At 35.1% G+C, this 15916-nt stretch overlaps 2 protein-coding genes across 4 annotated transcripts in view; one reads left to right on the forward strand and one right to left on the reverse strand.

Annotated features, from left to right (window-relative positions):
- The window catches only part of atrnl1a (attractin-like 1a), a 473626-nt gene that overhangs the window by 452028 nt on the left and 5682 nt on the right, over positions 1–15916 (forward strand). The gene's annotated exons all lie outside the window — the stretch shown is intronic.
- The window catches only part of gfra1a (gdnf family receptor alpha 1a), a 293308-nt gene that overhangs the window by 95591 nt on the left and 181801 nt on the right, over positions 1–15916 (reverse strand). The window lies entirely within an intron of this gene.

Consider the following 15916-nt stretch of genomic DNA (forward strand, 5'->3'; position numbering starts at 1 on the left):
ATAGTTGTTCATATTTTGCTTAATATTCCCCTTAGGGAAAAAATGGCAAGCAATATTGTGTCAACAAATATAACACAATATTAACATTATTATTTACTAAAATATTGTATTGATCTTATTCTGCAATGCAGTCTGAGTGGGAATGTTGTAGCACTTCTGATTCAGTTGCCTATAGGACAAATGACTAGGAATACTAAATGTCAGAAACTGTCAATCTACTTGCTCCACAAACCTGCACAGGCCCGTGCAGAGACCGTCCAAAGGGCATGTGCAGGATAATTTTTTTTAAGAGGAGGAGGGGGGGGGGGGTTAATTGTTGCGCGCGTACTGAAGAGCGGTGTTATCGCGTGCGTACTGATCAGCTGTGTTGTCGCGCACGTACTCAAGAGCGGTGTTGTCGCACGCCTACTGAAGGGTGGGACCGAGGGTGTGCCGCGTCGCGGGGGCACTTTCTATCCAAGACTAAAAAGGGCATGTGCACTGCACAGGTTGAGCCCTATGTGTGCACGTGCCTGAACCTGCATGTTCTTGGCTATTCAAAAAAAGTAGTATAATATAATAATAACATATCAGTTTGCATCATCGAGCAGCATAGTAAGCTGTTTTAACCATCAAAAAATCAATAGAAGTTAATGAGATGCAAGTCTTGGGACAAAATAATTCCAATGGCTGCCCCTTGTGATTAATATCTGGATTTCTCCAATATTAATATTTGGAGTTGGAACCAAAACCGCACCCTTGGGATATTGGTTGTTAAAAAACCTCATACAGGGTCGTTTTTGTCTTGGTATATTGACTTTAAATGTCATATAACTGCTTATTATAAGGGTGCACGGTGGTGCAGTAGGTAGTGCTGTCGCCTCACAGCAAGAAGGTCGCTGGTTCGAGCCTCGGCTGGGTCAGTTGGTGTTTGTGTGGAGTTTGCATGTTCTCCCTGCATTCGCATAAGTTACCTCCGGGTGCTCCGGTTTCCCCCACAGTTCAAAGACAGGTGGTACAGGTGAATTGGGTAAGTTAAATTGTCCGTAGTGAATGAGTGTGTATGGATGTTTCCCAGAGATGGGTTGCAGCTGGAAGGGCATCCGCTGCGTAAAACATGTGCTGGATAAGTTGGCGGTTCATTCCGCTGTGACAACCCCAGATTAATAAAGGGACTGAGCCGAAAAGAAAATTAATGAATGCTTATTATAGGCATCGTGCAGTGAGTCTGTGTTGTCCTCCACTATGTTTGTCAGGAATCACCTGTATAAAATGCAAGATGACTTACATGGGTCTGGGGTGGGACAGGGCGAGTGTGTTAATTGCAATAAAAGTAACAAAAAATAATAATAATAAAGTCATTTAATATCATGCATATACAACAATCTAAACCTTTCAGCTATGTTTTTTTTTTAAGTTGCAGAAGAAGGGTAAAGTAAGGAGATATATCAATACATAAGGCATTTGATGTGAATAGCAGTTTTAGTTTATGCTTTTGCTTTCATCTGAAAGCACTCAAGAGGAGAACAGGGAAAGATCACGCTAGATCAAATCTGCACCGTGAAGTGCAAACAATTTGTCTCTGAAGAGCAATCTATATACAAAGCCAGCTTGACAGTTTTTAGTACGGTATATAAACTAAAACACTATATACTGTATATGCCTTGCCTTTGTGGAAGTTGTTTTTAAAGTAAAAGTTGCTGTGTGTTTAAATGTTAGATTGTAGATTTTAATTAGAAAGAATTTGTATCAATAAATTGTGTATAATGTGTGCAGTATTACACACGGTCTGCATTAGTGTTGGAAATGAATAGAGATTTGTGGTTAAAATGCCACCAAAATAAATACATTGATGAAAATGGAAACAAAAAATTGCCTAAAATTCCATTGCACTAGTAATTATAGTATTTCCCCTCCCGCAATTAAAATGAAATGTAAAGCAGTTCAACTGTCAAATTGTGTATTGCATCGAAATCTGTTTACGTTGCATCAGCTTTTTTTAATGTTTTGACATATTTTGGTATTTTCATTTTAAATATACAGTTTTGCAGTACTGAACATTCTGCTCTGTTGCACAGTGGATAATCAGATTTTTTTAGATGAATGTTTTTAGATGAATTTCTGAATTCTCTGATCAAAAACATGAGTTATTTCATGATACACAGCATAGAAACAATAAAAGCAAGTAACTCCAACAGAAGTTTTTGTTATCACTTGCACCAAACAAAAGGCATCTTTGTACGGCTGTTTCCCAAACACACACAGAAAAGAGCAGTGATCAACAATAATATGTTTTGTCACAATGCTTCAGACCTATACTGTAACAAGTTTCTGTTTATACATGCTTCATTGTATATAGTTTATATACATATAGTTAGTTTATAGTTACATATAGTTTGTAAACAGTTTGTTGATACTGTTATTACACTATATATACATTTTCCTGGTAATTCAAGCAGCTGGCTACAATGTACTGTAAGTCAATTAAAAATGCTCTTGCAAAGGTTTAAAGGGAATAAATCCAAATCCCTTGAAATCAATGCTTGGTGCAAACATTGCCATAGAAAAGTTCATTCTTGAGCCTGGTGTGGATTGTCAAATGTATTCAGCTGCTGTATTTCCTTTTTATTTCTTAGTCCTGTGAACATGTTTGCCCGCAGTGTGGTGTCTTGAGGGTGTCCTTTACTTTATGTTATGTTTATTCTGTACTTTATACTATATGAGTTGTTTACTGAAGTTTACTCAGCCTATGCATGGCACTGATGGCAGTATGCTGATTTCTAAATTAGTATACGTGTATTTAAAGTCAGAGACTTTTAAAGATGTATACTATAAAGAGTCATATTCCTCTATTTTTTCAGATGTATTTATTTTTGTCTCGGCTTCAGCCTAAGCACAGGCAATATATCAGACAGTAGGTCTGCATAAAGCATCAGAGAGAACAGACCAAGTCTCCTCATTCTGCTTGTGTTTTTTTTTTTTTTTTTTAAGCAGACGGTCATATGAAGGTCATATTGCTCTTGAGCACTGGAGTAATATCATTTTATTTTTCTATTTTTTAAAGAATAAATATATTCATCCAGCAAAGATGCATTGAAAAGATCACAATGACAGCAATATTTATTTTATATTTACAGCATCACATAAGATTTCCATTTCAAATTACAATTTTTTTTTTTTTTTTGTAAACTATTGAACACAAAATAATAGCATTCGTGTTGCACGGTGGCGCAGTGGGTGGCACGTTCGCCTCACAGCAAGAAGACCGATGGTTCAAGCCTCGTCTTGGTCAGTTGGCATATCTGTGTGGAGTTTGCATGTTCTCCCTGTGTTGGCGTGTTTCCCCCGGGTGCTCGGTTTCCTCCACAAGTCCAAAAACATGTGTTATAGGTGAATTGGGTAGGCTAAATTGTCTGTAGTGTATGTGTGTGAATGAATGTGTGTATTGATGTTTCCCAGTAATGGGTTGCAGCTGAAAGGGCATCTGCTGCGTAAAACATGCTGGATAAATTGGCAGTTAATTTCGCTGTGGTGACTCCAGATTAATAAAGGGAATAAGTTGAGAAGAAAATAAATGAATGAATGAATGAATGAATGAATGAATGAATGAATGAATTTGTTGTATATAAATGTCCAATGTCTACTTTTTTTTCTTTTAAACACTTTTATAAATATTTGACCCAAATCTGTGAACACCTAATACATTTGTTTTCTTATTTGTCAAGATAGAGCTTTGAAAGTTTTTTCTATATATTTTTTCTTTTTACTTTGCTATAGTGTAATCTGTGAAGACCTTAAATTGTGTAAGTGATAATCTAGCGCAAATAAACATTTAAGGCCTCCTCCCAGAAATCTTCAGAGAGTTTCAATTGGAGTTCTGATTCCCATTCCATCTTGATCTTATTTAGAATACATTCATTAGTTGGGGAACATAAATATGAAATACGGCCTCTTGACAAGGTTTTGGCTTTAATGATCAAGTCAATCCCACTGTTGGTATATGTAGAAAGGAAGTTGTGTGTGTTCTGTTGAAGTCATATAGTTGGAAGTATCCAAAAAAAGTCTGACCTGTTCAAACTAAATGTAAAAATGAGCTGGTTGAAGCTTGCAAACAGATCTTCAATATACAAGTCTCCCAACTCTCATATTCCCTTATTCTCTAAGCTGATAAAATTTCAGTTTCAGAGTCACTTTTAGCTGGTATAAATAAATGATTATTGCGAATAGGGGTTGATATGGAAGGGTGAGCCAGCCAAGGTTGCGCCTTATAGTTCAGATGACCACAGGTAAAAGGACAAGGAACTACATGCCTAAGCTCTCAATGAAAATTAATTTAAAAAAAAAAAACTGTAACTTGTTATATATATAACCAATTACAAACTAATTACTGTAATTGGATTACTTTCTGCAAAAAAGTAAAAAAAAAAATAAAAAAATACTTTTAATTTGTTTGTGCATTTGCTAATATTATACTTGCCTTAAATTCTGTAAATAAATTCAACAATTCTGGATTTAGGGATTTAGAGAAGCAGAGAAACAAAATACAAATTACTTTTTTAGAATAATTCTATTAATGAGAAGTGTATGATATGTATTAAATACTAAATGCACATACTAAATGTGAGTAATTTGTTTTTTTTATATTTTTTTGTAATTGTGTGTATATATATATATATATATATATATATATATATATATATATATATATATATATATATATATATATGTCTTTCTTTTTTTTTTATTATTATTTAAGTGTAACTTTTTAATAAAGAGAACATTTCCTGCTTGTCTCAAATGTAAAGCATTAAAGGAGTTCAATTTCAATAGTCCATGCATTTAAATGTATAGAAATTTAAACTTTTGAGTAATTGAGTTACTTTTCAAACTAAAATGTAAGTTAAATACTTTTTAATGTTATAATTATTAATTAACGCTTAATTAATTTTTTGAAGTAACACACCCAACACTGTTTCCATTTCCCTACTTTTTAGCTGAACCCTTACAATCACACACACACTTACAGATGTGAACCTACCACGTCTCATGCTGAGAGTCAGGTGGAAACAGCCGAGCAGAACATCTGTTTGTAAGATAACAGATTGATGCTCCTGCCAGTACAACCGCAGTTATCCGACAACATACAGGATCAGCAGAGCACTCGCAAACACAATCATGGTTTTCATCCCTCTGTGCTTATTCAGATGAAGAAGTGCACAGTCAGTGACTGGGGCATTCAATGAGAATTTGAAGTGAACAGCAGTAATAAGGAATGAAAGTCATTCTAGTCTTCGTGTTACAGCTAACGTTTCTGTCAAACATTGAACTCCTATGTAAGGCATATTAGAGTGCAGTAAGTATGACATAATGTACAGTCATCTGGCCATTATTGCAAAATAAACCCTGACAGGGTGATTTAGACCTTGATGTGATAAACCCTGAAGGGGCTTATTTCGTGATAATGGCCTTATTGCATTTTACACAGCTGCATTTATCAAAACATACATTTGTTTTTAATATTTATTAGAGTAAAAATGATGTAGGTAGTAAGGTAGCATGTTTAGCACAGAACAAAATAAGTGCGCCTTAAAAAGCTCACTAGCTCCTGAGGGTGTGGGTCATGTGCACAAATTTTGTCACTGGTAACGATAGGGATGAGCTTGGTTCATTTTACCTTGAGACACCAAGCGTGACATGAGAACATCCTTGTTGTGCAAAATCGAAACTGGAATTTATAAACAACAGCAGAACTAGCATTGTTCATATATTACGATTTTAAAGTACACTAAAACTAAAGCATTTGATTGTTTCATATATCAGTAACATGTCAAACATTAACTATAAATGTTTGATAGATTTTTCTTGTTTAGCATTGTTTGCTCATGTTAAATATAAATAAATTACAGTTTGTTTTTATGTTTGATGATTTCAATCCCATGATTCATTCATTGTTTTGGGCTGCTGAACTTTTGTTAAGGGAGCATAGTTTCTAAAAATGATCTATGTGATCTTTTCCGCATGATCTTTTTCAATTGTTTTCTAAAAGTTGGTCATCCACTCCGAAATGACTGAAAACCCTGTACTTATCCCTGTACCACACACGTGTGAGCTGCGTCATTTTGGTCATTTTAGTGTTTTAGTGTACATGCGGCGAGTGACTCACTTCATCAACACGCAAGATCGCATTTATCTAATTTGCTTAAACTAAGCATTCTAAAGTATGGATATATTTTACAAGCAAGGATTCTAACACACCAACATGCAGCAGATGTTTTACAAAAGTTGCGCGTTAGGGAGAAACACATCAAACGTATGAAATTTGAGGGCTCATGGAATCACCTTAAAGTTTTTAACAGCTTGTGATATTATCTGGCACATTATCTGAGTACGTTTACATGTAAACACCTGAATCATATAATTGTCTTATTCAGATTAAGGCAAATCATAAGATCGCTGATGTCCATGTAAAAGTAGTCACAAGAAAAAAGATGTTCCCTGATTTTGATGACTTTCCACAGGTTTGTAGTAAGCTTATGTAATGTTAATAGCATAATTGCTAACAGCAAATTAATGCTAATTGCAAATCTTGCATTTATGTTAATAAACAAATGTTCTAAAGAAATATATGAATGAAATTCAAATAAATAAAATATAAATTGATGTTTACTTTAATCGTATTAAAAATATATATTTCTATTGTTCAATTATAATGATAATTTGATAATTATATATATATATATATATATACATATATATATATATATATATATATATATATATATATATATATATATATATATATATATATATATATATATATATATATATATATTTAATTATATAATATAATTATATATATATATATAAAACGGTTCAGGCACCGATTTGGCACCGGTACCATTTTAAAAATATTGATTTAGCACCAGTATTGAAAAAAACCCAAACAAGACCCATCCCTAGATGTAAATTGGCATCGGGAGCAAAATTCAGCCATTTCTTCTCATGTAACGTTTTCCCATGGTTGACAATTGAGTATTTTTTGTTAATTGTACTACCTTTGACCCCATCCATCAATGCATTGGTTTGACGGCCATGACATTGACCCATTGTACATCCTTTTAGAATGTTTTATTTTTTTCTCTGTGTTTACGAGAAAGCCTGCAATGTCTCTGTACTGCCTGTTTACCCTTTTAAAATGTCCATTTAGTGCATTTAAAGCACAGTCAGCACCGTAGGGAAGTCGCATAGGGAGTGAATGAGAGTGCAGTCCTTTGTTAGTTTTATAAGTGAGCAACAAAGCCAAATTGATTTTATTCTGACCTGTTTTATCTGCAGCTACAATCTGTCGTGGCAGACTGACTTATTTATAACCCTTTCAAGCAAATGCATTTCAGAGTACTTCAAACATATTTCTCTTGGTGGAATTATAATGCTTATCATTTTGTAAACAAAAATAATAATACAGGTTGTCTTGGCTACTGTACAGCACATTCTATTATTACTGTCATTCGAAATATTAACTATTTATCACTACGCCAAGCACATTTTCTACTGTAAGCTGCACTGAAAAATTTTGAAAAAAGTAGAATGGTAAAATCTACTGGTAAAATCCAGTTTTGCCATCACAAGAATAAATTACACTTTAAAATGTATTCAAGTTTTATAGACATGTGGTACAGGTGAATTGGGTAGGCTAAATTGTCCGTAGTGTATGAGTGTGTGTGTGTCGATGTTTCCCAGGGATGGGTTGCGGCTGGAAGGGCATCTGCTGCGTAAAAAACGTGCTGAATAAGTTGGCAGTTCATTCCGCTGTGGCGACCACGGATTAATAAATGAACTAAGCCGAAAAGAAAATGAATAAATATATATTTATAATATTATATTTATTATGTATATATAAATAAAACAGTTTTTTTATTATTAATGTTTTAGCACATCACAAGATACCTTCCATTCTGTATTTTAATTTGGTCAAACAATGCATCTTTAGTAGACTTAAGAAGCAGATATAAGAATGGTATTGACACCAAATATTTTGAATATTATTGTATGAAAATGGTGCCACGATCACGAGCGATCTAGAGGCTGCAGATTGCTTGAGAACTACACACATGCCATGTTAACGAACTACAACACCCAGCATGCACCTTGTACACATTCCTGGTCCTGATACTCACTGATTACACACACAGCCGAAGGATCATAATGGACTGACTTCATGGACTATAAAGACAGCACACACACACACACACACATCATTACTTAGTCTTGTTTTACTGAGTCCACACTTAGCTGATGATTGATTATAAAGAGTATTTGGCATGCTGTCCCGGGAGAGAGCCCTGAGCTTATGAGATCCTCAAGCGAGAGGGGAGTTTGAGATCAGGTACAGAACTCCCCTGCTGTTTGTAGCTAATGAACAATAAGGGATAGCTATAAAGAGATAAATACTTACTAGGAGCATGTCTATGGTGCTGATTTGGATTTGTCAATTAATTTAAGATGCATGTTTTTGTATGGTGGGAGGAAACCAGGGGAAACCCACGCGAGTATGGGGAGAACATGTAAACTCCACACAGAAACGTCAACTAGCTTGGTAAGGACTAGAACCAGTGACATCCTCTTTGGATGCGCCAGCCCTGGCTGTAAGGCAACAGTGCTAACCACTGGACTTCCGTGCCGCCCATCTAGAAAAGGAGGAGGAGTAGGGGTGGAAGGGCGATTATTCAAAACAAAGATGGCTGTGGTATGGAACTTAGGTTATTTATGGTGTCTTAGGAATCATGATGTGTTTCCCTTGACTTGACTTGACTTGACTTGACTTGACTTGACTTGACTTAACTTGCCTTGTCGCATTTGACCTTTGCTTTGTTTTTTTTTCTGTTTTTTTTTATATTTAGTCGACTGTACTGACCATTCGACTGTTTACCGACCACACTTTGGATTACTTTGCATACACATGTTTGTTCCTGTTTTAACCGTTGCTCGTTAGATGATTCTCTTTACAAAACTGCTATTGGATCCATTGTCCAGCATCATCCCATGACAAATGGACAATTCAATTTTTAAACTAAATAAATAAACTATTTTTGTAGTAAACAAATAAATTCTGCAAAATACATTTTTATTATAATAATACATTCTGCAATGCATATTTTCATTTTATCACAGTAGACACAAAAAAAAATCACATTTCGACGTACACACATGCTGTTGTATTTACTATTAGATTTATTATTTTGTATAAAAGGCAGAAAAGATTAACACGTTCCTTTTTTTGTTCTTATTGATCATTTCGATAATAGAGTTTTATATTCTTTAAATTTTTTTAAATAAAATGATGCTGAAGTCATATGGAAATGTAATGTTATCATAACCTGTAACTACTTTATGGCAGTTATAAAACACAACAGTAACACCACAGTACATGTGCATCAGTCAACCAAATAAAGCATTTATCAGCGCTACAATATAGACACAGATAGATAATTCTAAAGAACTTTCCAGCACAAAAGACAAATTATTTTGTTTTCCATCTATTCCTCATGAAGCCTCTTTCTGAGAGAAAAAAAAAATAAGCAGAAGTGTAATATATGTGTTCCGCTCTCGTTGTAAACATGTTATTAGCAATTATGTATTGTAATTAGTGCCATGACAGGTGTTCAACTGCGCACGTTTGAGTGCTCAAAAATGGCTCTCAAGGTTACGTTGCATGCAAGTACACACTCCCACTTCCTCTCTCCTAGTATGTTGTTTATGAGATTTAAAGTAGCTAATTGTGCAGCTTGTTAGCAAAGACACGTAGGCACAGACCTGTTTGTTGTGTTTTCCGGTGTTTTCTATCTGTCTCACTCATTCATTTTGTGTTGAGTGGAGCGCATTTGACCTTATCATGGAAGTAAATGGGCTGTGGTCAATGCAGCAAATCAGTGAGCGACTGATAGCAGGACAAAGAGGAAGATGGGAATTGTGTTGGCACTCAAATACTTGCATTCATGAATAAGGCTGCATTAGTGCTACAAAAACTCCAGCTCTGATTAGGCTTTGTCACGCTGTTTTATTTATGGCTCCTGTGCTTTTTAAGGAGATAACAATGTGTAGAGCAGTTCTAAGGAAAAGTACTTCGAAATTAGCTTTGCGTGTTACAAGCTACTCATGATTTAAAAGTTAAACTACAGGAACAACTCTTAATAAAGTAGTTAGGGCTGGAATCATGAACACAGCTTTTCACAGATTTTTTGTAACCTTGAGTTGAATATTGTTGCTTAAAGTCGCATCCAGTCTTCAGACTTTGGGCATAAGAACAGATTTCATTGAAAAAATTTGTAAATGACTTTAAGTCAGACGAACACAGTCATACTTGGAATATATATATATATATATATATATATATATAATCTGGTGCTTTGAAATTGTATAATTGTTGGATATTTTGAAGCTTCCAAAAGCACAGAAATTCATCACCAAACTAGCCCATATGCCACCAGGAAGTTAATATGTATTATATTAAGCAGGTTGTTGTATTTTTTTTAACACAAATATGAAAAAAACTGTAATTATAAACTTTCGGTATCAGCCAAATGCACATATTGCATGACTTAAGAATTAAACATATGACACATGGCATACGACGGGTAGACACATGTATGCGGCATTGTAAAAGTATTGTACTGTATTATGTTGTACATAATAGGCATCACGGTGACGCAGTGGGTAGCACAATCCCCTCACAACAAAAAGGTCGCTGGTTCGAGCCTCGGTTTTGTCAGTTGGCATTTTCTGTGTGGTTTTTGCATGTTCTCCCTGTGTTCGCGTGGGTTTCCTCCAAGTGCTCCTGTTTCCCCCACAAGTCCAAACATGTGGTACAGGAAAATTGGGTAAGCTAATTTTTCTGGAGTGTATGAGTGTGAATGAGTTTGTGTGTGGTTGTTTCCCAGTGATGGTTTGCAGCTGGAAGGGCATCCGCTGTGTAAAACATATATGCTGGATAAGTTGGCAGTTTGTTCTGCTGTGGCGACTCCAGATTAATAAAGGAACTAAGCCGAAAAGAAAATGGATAAATGAATTGTCCCTTTATTAATTTGGGGTCACCATAGTGGAATAAACTACCAACTTATCCAGCATATGATTTACGCAACGGATGCCCTTTGGAACTAGATTAGTCTCAAAAGAAATTCACGCAAAAGACACGATGTACACATGCGTAGCCAAATTCACGTGCATGAAACCAAATTCACGTGCCTAAAATATTTATATATATTCACAAAAAAATTTAACGTGAACAAAATAAAAATACATTGTCATAAAATATGTTTCACAAATGCAAAACACCATTTGCAAATGTATAAGAGTGTACAACAAGTTTTGAATGTTTAAAACTTGTGAGTTCATCCTGAATGAGAATGTGCAAATCCTCTTTCACGTACGACTCCCCCTGGATACGTGTGTGTATTTTTGAGACTTTCCTGCTAGAGTCAGGACTACTCGTATCTTTCAGCCAATCAGATGAGAGCTGTATTCAATGAAATCAACTCTGCGCTTCTTTTGCGCAGACTGTTCCTCTCCAGCATGGCGAACGGAGAAAGCAGCAGTCGCACTTTTTTTTTTAATTTATTTATTTATTTGACCATATCCTCACTCTTTTTATCCATTATTTTGCCGCAGCTCCGCTTTTCTCATTTATTGTCTCGCAGCCCTATGAGCAACATGTATCCTGCAGGGTAATCATAAGTATCATTCCGGCAATATCAGCTTTGCAGTGCCATTGTGGTCCAGTGGTCAGCCCGTTGGGTTACCATGCTCTTAGACCCGTGTTTGAACCTCACCTAAGATGAAATCTTTTTTTTTTTTTTTTTTTTTTATTGTTAAGACATATAAAACTGTAATGTTGTTGAACATTTAAAGTTCTAAAGCAGATGTTTTCTTGAAAAAGACGTGATAGTGTCATTAGAAACTGAATGAAACTGAAAAAAAAAGATATTTACTCAGGTGAGGATCTTTATTTTTTTATTTTTATTTTAAGAAATATAGTTGGCAAAAAAAAAAAAAAAAAAAAATATATATATATATATATATATATATATATATATATATATATATATATATATATATATATAAATATGAATATTTTAAATCACATTACTACTAATAATAACATACAAAAGCAAGTATCTCATAAATAAACTGAAAAAGCCCCGAGATGGAGACATGGAGAAATATTTTTTTGTAATATTTTATTTCTTCAAATCTTTGAACTTTTTTTAATTTGTAAAGATATTTGCGTATTGTTCCACATCCTCTGTAATAAGCAATGTTTAAGCGAGGCGCCCAACTAATGTGCTCTGCGTTGTACTTTAGACCTGCTCTCAGCAGTCTCTATTGTGCAGTCTATTTTAGTTCCTCAAAATAGCAACTTACCAGCAATGCGTCTTAACACACCTCCTTCTTTAGACCAGAACGCCTATGGGCACACAAATGAGTGCAAATGCATTTACTATTTAAACAGCGTGGTGGAAAAACGTCAAAACGACACTTGCATCGAGCTGAATCTAGCAAATGCCATTTGCTTCATGCCTTGCACCTCATTGCATCGGGTGTATGATAGGGCCCCATATGTATGTGTGTAATTTTTTTAATAAATCTGTTATTTCACATTTTCTTCCCTATCCCACATGATAGAATAACACACAAGACTACAGTTTAGACAATTTTTGTGAACCCCCACAGAAAAAAAAAAAAAAAGTTTAAAATAGCATAAGGGTGGATAAATAACGGCATAATTGTCATTTTTGAGTGAGCTATCCAATTAATTGCTGTGAGCCTCATAGCAGATGGTTTAAAACCTCTTTGGTCAGCAGAAAACTGTAAGACGAGATCTGAAGGTCTGCTAATATGGAAAGTGATATCAGCTTTATGCAAGCTTTATCATAGAAATGAGCAGTGGATATAATTATGAAATATGCCACATATAGCACAGTCATTTCAGCTAAAGAAAAAAAAGATAAAACTTTTTAATCTCGTCTTTTCTTCACTTCAAAACTGTTAGCATACATTACTGCAGCAAGTATGTTTATATATAGTTTAAATACTGTTACAGTTGTTTGTGCTGTTATGTGTTACAGTAAACAATAAACAACAGATGTAGCTCAGTGAAATCTAAATTATTATACTATGAATATATATATATATATATATATATATATATATATATATATATATATATATATATATATATATGTGTGTGTGTGTGTGTGTGTGTGTATCACATCACATTTATTATGAATATGTTATGTATAATGCTATCAAAACTAAGACGATTAATTTCAGGAATAAATTAAGCATCAAGGTTTTAATGATGATGGTGCATGTTACAAGTCATTTTAGAGAACTTTTAATTACATAAGTAACATTAAAATCACACATTTTTCAATACTTGTTTCTACATTTGTTGTGTTTAGAAAGAGTTTAAAGTCTCATGTTGTGCTAGCATGCAAACACTGATGTGAAAGCACTGTTAGCCGCTGTCACCTGTGCTGTCAGGCTTGTGTTATATGATAAACTAGGGTGACTAGATGCCCTTGTTTTCCAGAGACAGTCACAATTTTTGATGTCCTGTCCCTGCTGAAGCTGTTTCTATAAATTCCCTCATTTAACAGCATGTTCCAAACCAGTGGTGTCCAAAATGCCACTGTTCTGTAGAATTTAGCTCTAGCTTCCCTCAACACACTTGTCTGGAAGTTTCTAGTAAGTCTAGTGAGACCTTGATTAGCTGGTCCAGGTGTGTTTAATCATGGTAGATGCTAAACTGTGCCAGACAATGGCCCTCCAGGAGTAAGACTGGACACCTCTCTTCTAAACTGAACAAAATGCACTGCAAGAAGCCCAATCAAGAGCTGGCACTGGTGAAATGTACAGTTCATTTGCAAGGTCCTGTGAAGTGCTTTGAAATGTGGATTTTTATTAGATTTTTTTACGTAATCTCAACTCAAACATGGAGAATGTGGGACATAGTGTAGCCCCCCTCCCCTTTTTAAAAAAAACTGCCAATAGCATTATGTTTTATCACAGCTTTGCCAATGAGCATGGTTGAGATAAAGCTCATCAAATGCAAAGCATTTTGAAGGGGGGGGCTATGTCATATACTAAAGAGCATTTGATTGGCCAAGATTTGTTGAGAAGCTGAATATGAAGTGACATGAAAGAAAAATTGATCCATTTATGCAAAAGTGACAAACTACAAGCTTTACATGTTTATAACTATTTTATATCTGCTAAATACAAATGTTGCCACTTTTTTGCTGCACACTAGCTCATAGATATTATAAAAAACTAACAATACTGATACTAACATTAAAGTAATTTAATATTATGGGACCTTTAATATAGAGTAAAACAGTTTGTATGATACAGCATGACTTTTTGTAATATATACTACATGTCTGTGTATTTTGTTTGTAATAATACAAGCATTGATGTGTTCATGCTTACGTTGTATAAAGCATTTTTACAGTGTTACCTGAATGAAGTAAGCCCATTGTAAGTTGTAACTGTTAAGTTGACTTAACATATTTGTTTGCAATTATGCACACACTTCATTGACTTGTGTATAACACGTGTCATCTTTTGAATTAAGCAGCATTAGACAATGAGCTCACTTCTGAGAATTCTGCAATGTATTCATTCTATTTGGATTACTAAACCAGAGAACCTTTGTTTTCAAAATGGTCCATTTAAAACTGTTTCGGAGATTCTGAAGTTTGTTTGTTTTTTCTGACATGTTTGCCAGTCATGTTGACAAAAACACAGACAGAAAAAAACATTCCTTGTCTGTTTTACTAAAACATGTAGTTTTGTTATAATTATGAATATATGTATGAATTCTGTATTTATTTTAAACACTGTACTCTGCATTTTAAGTCAGTGTAACCTAGTTAACTTTGAATGAAACTTTGCATTGAAAGGTTTTTTGGAGAAACGTTCATGTGGCCGAATATAAATAGAAGCTCTCAATAAATGTGTTAATGACAGTGGCATGCATTGTTGCGCTGCTTAACCTGAATGTCCAGCTTATCTTAAGTAATAAATGGCAACTGAGTTCAGTAATCCATTCTTACTCACACATGTAACATTGAGGTTAAATGATGTTGTTGACGGTGGTGCAGCAAACCTCTTGTCCTGACAATAGCTTGTCAAGTCATTATGACTCAAGGAAAAGGAAAGTCAGGTTGAGAGTGAATTCCCTCTCAGAATAACCTTGGCGTCACACTGAGGCTGGAGTGTGGCTGATTGCTTGCGGAAAACACTCATCAGCTGGAAGAGTGACCTTGGTGTGGCGTAATGACACTTTGTGAAGAGGCAGGTGGTGTGAAGAGGACTCACTTTAGACAGCTGCTTGCTCGACTCCCGCTGAGACATTCTTACGATTATCTGTGGAACCCGTCTCATGCGTTGCTTGCGGCCAACATGGGTTAGGGTGGAAAGAATTTAAGTTTCATGCGGACAAGACAGCGTCCGATTCCAATAGCGCAATAGCTGTGAAGTGTTCATTTACAGTGATGCATGTCTCAGGTCAACAGAGTCTTTGTGATTACCTTTAATGGAGTTCTCGGATTCTCACATCCCGTCTGAAAGTGCAGACTTCATCAGGGTTAATCGCGCACGCGGCTCACCTGCCAAAGATCACAATAATGAGTTTGATTTTCCATTAGCCGAGAGCACTTTAGCCTTCTCCTCATGCGCACCTGATTTGATTCCCCCTCACAATTAATTCCCTGGAAATGGACATCTCTCCTCAGAAGAAAACATTTTGTTCCTCTGAAGATGGTGTCCTTTTGTCATGTACAGGGTGTGCTGTAAATAAATCCAGTTCATTTAAATATTGGGTCAAGAAGAAGCATTTGAACTTTGATATTTTGAAAAGGAAATTGCAAGAAATTAC

This window comes from Danio rerio, chromosome 13 (assembly GCF_049306965.1).
Source record: "Danio rerio strain Tuebingen ecotype United States chromosome 13, GRCz12tu, whole genome shotgun sequence".
Classification (NCBI taxonomy): Eukaryota; Metazoa; Chordata; class Actinopteri; order Cypriniformes; family Danionidae; genus Danio; species Danio rerio.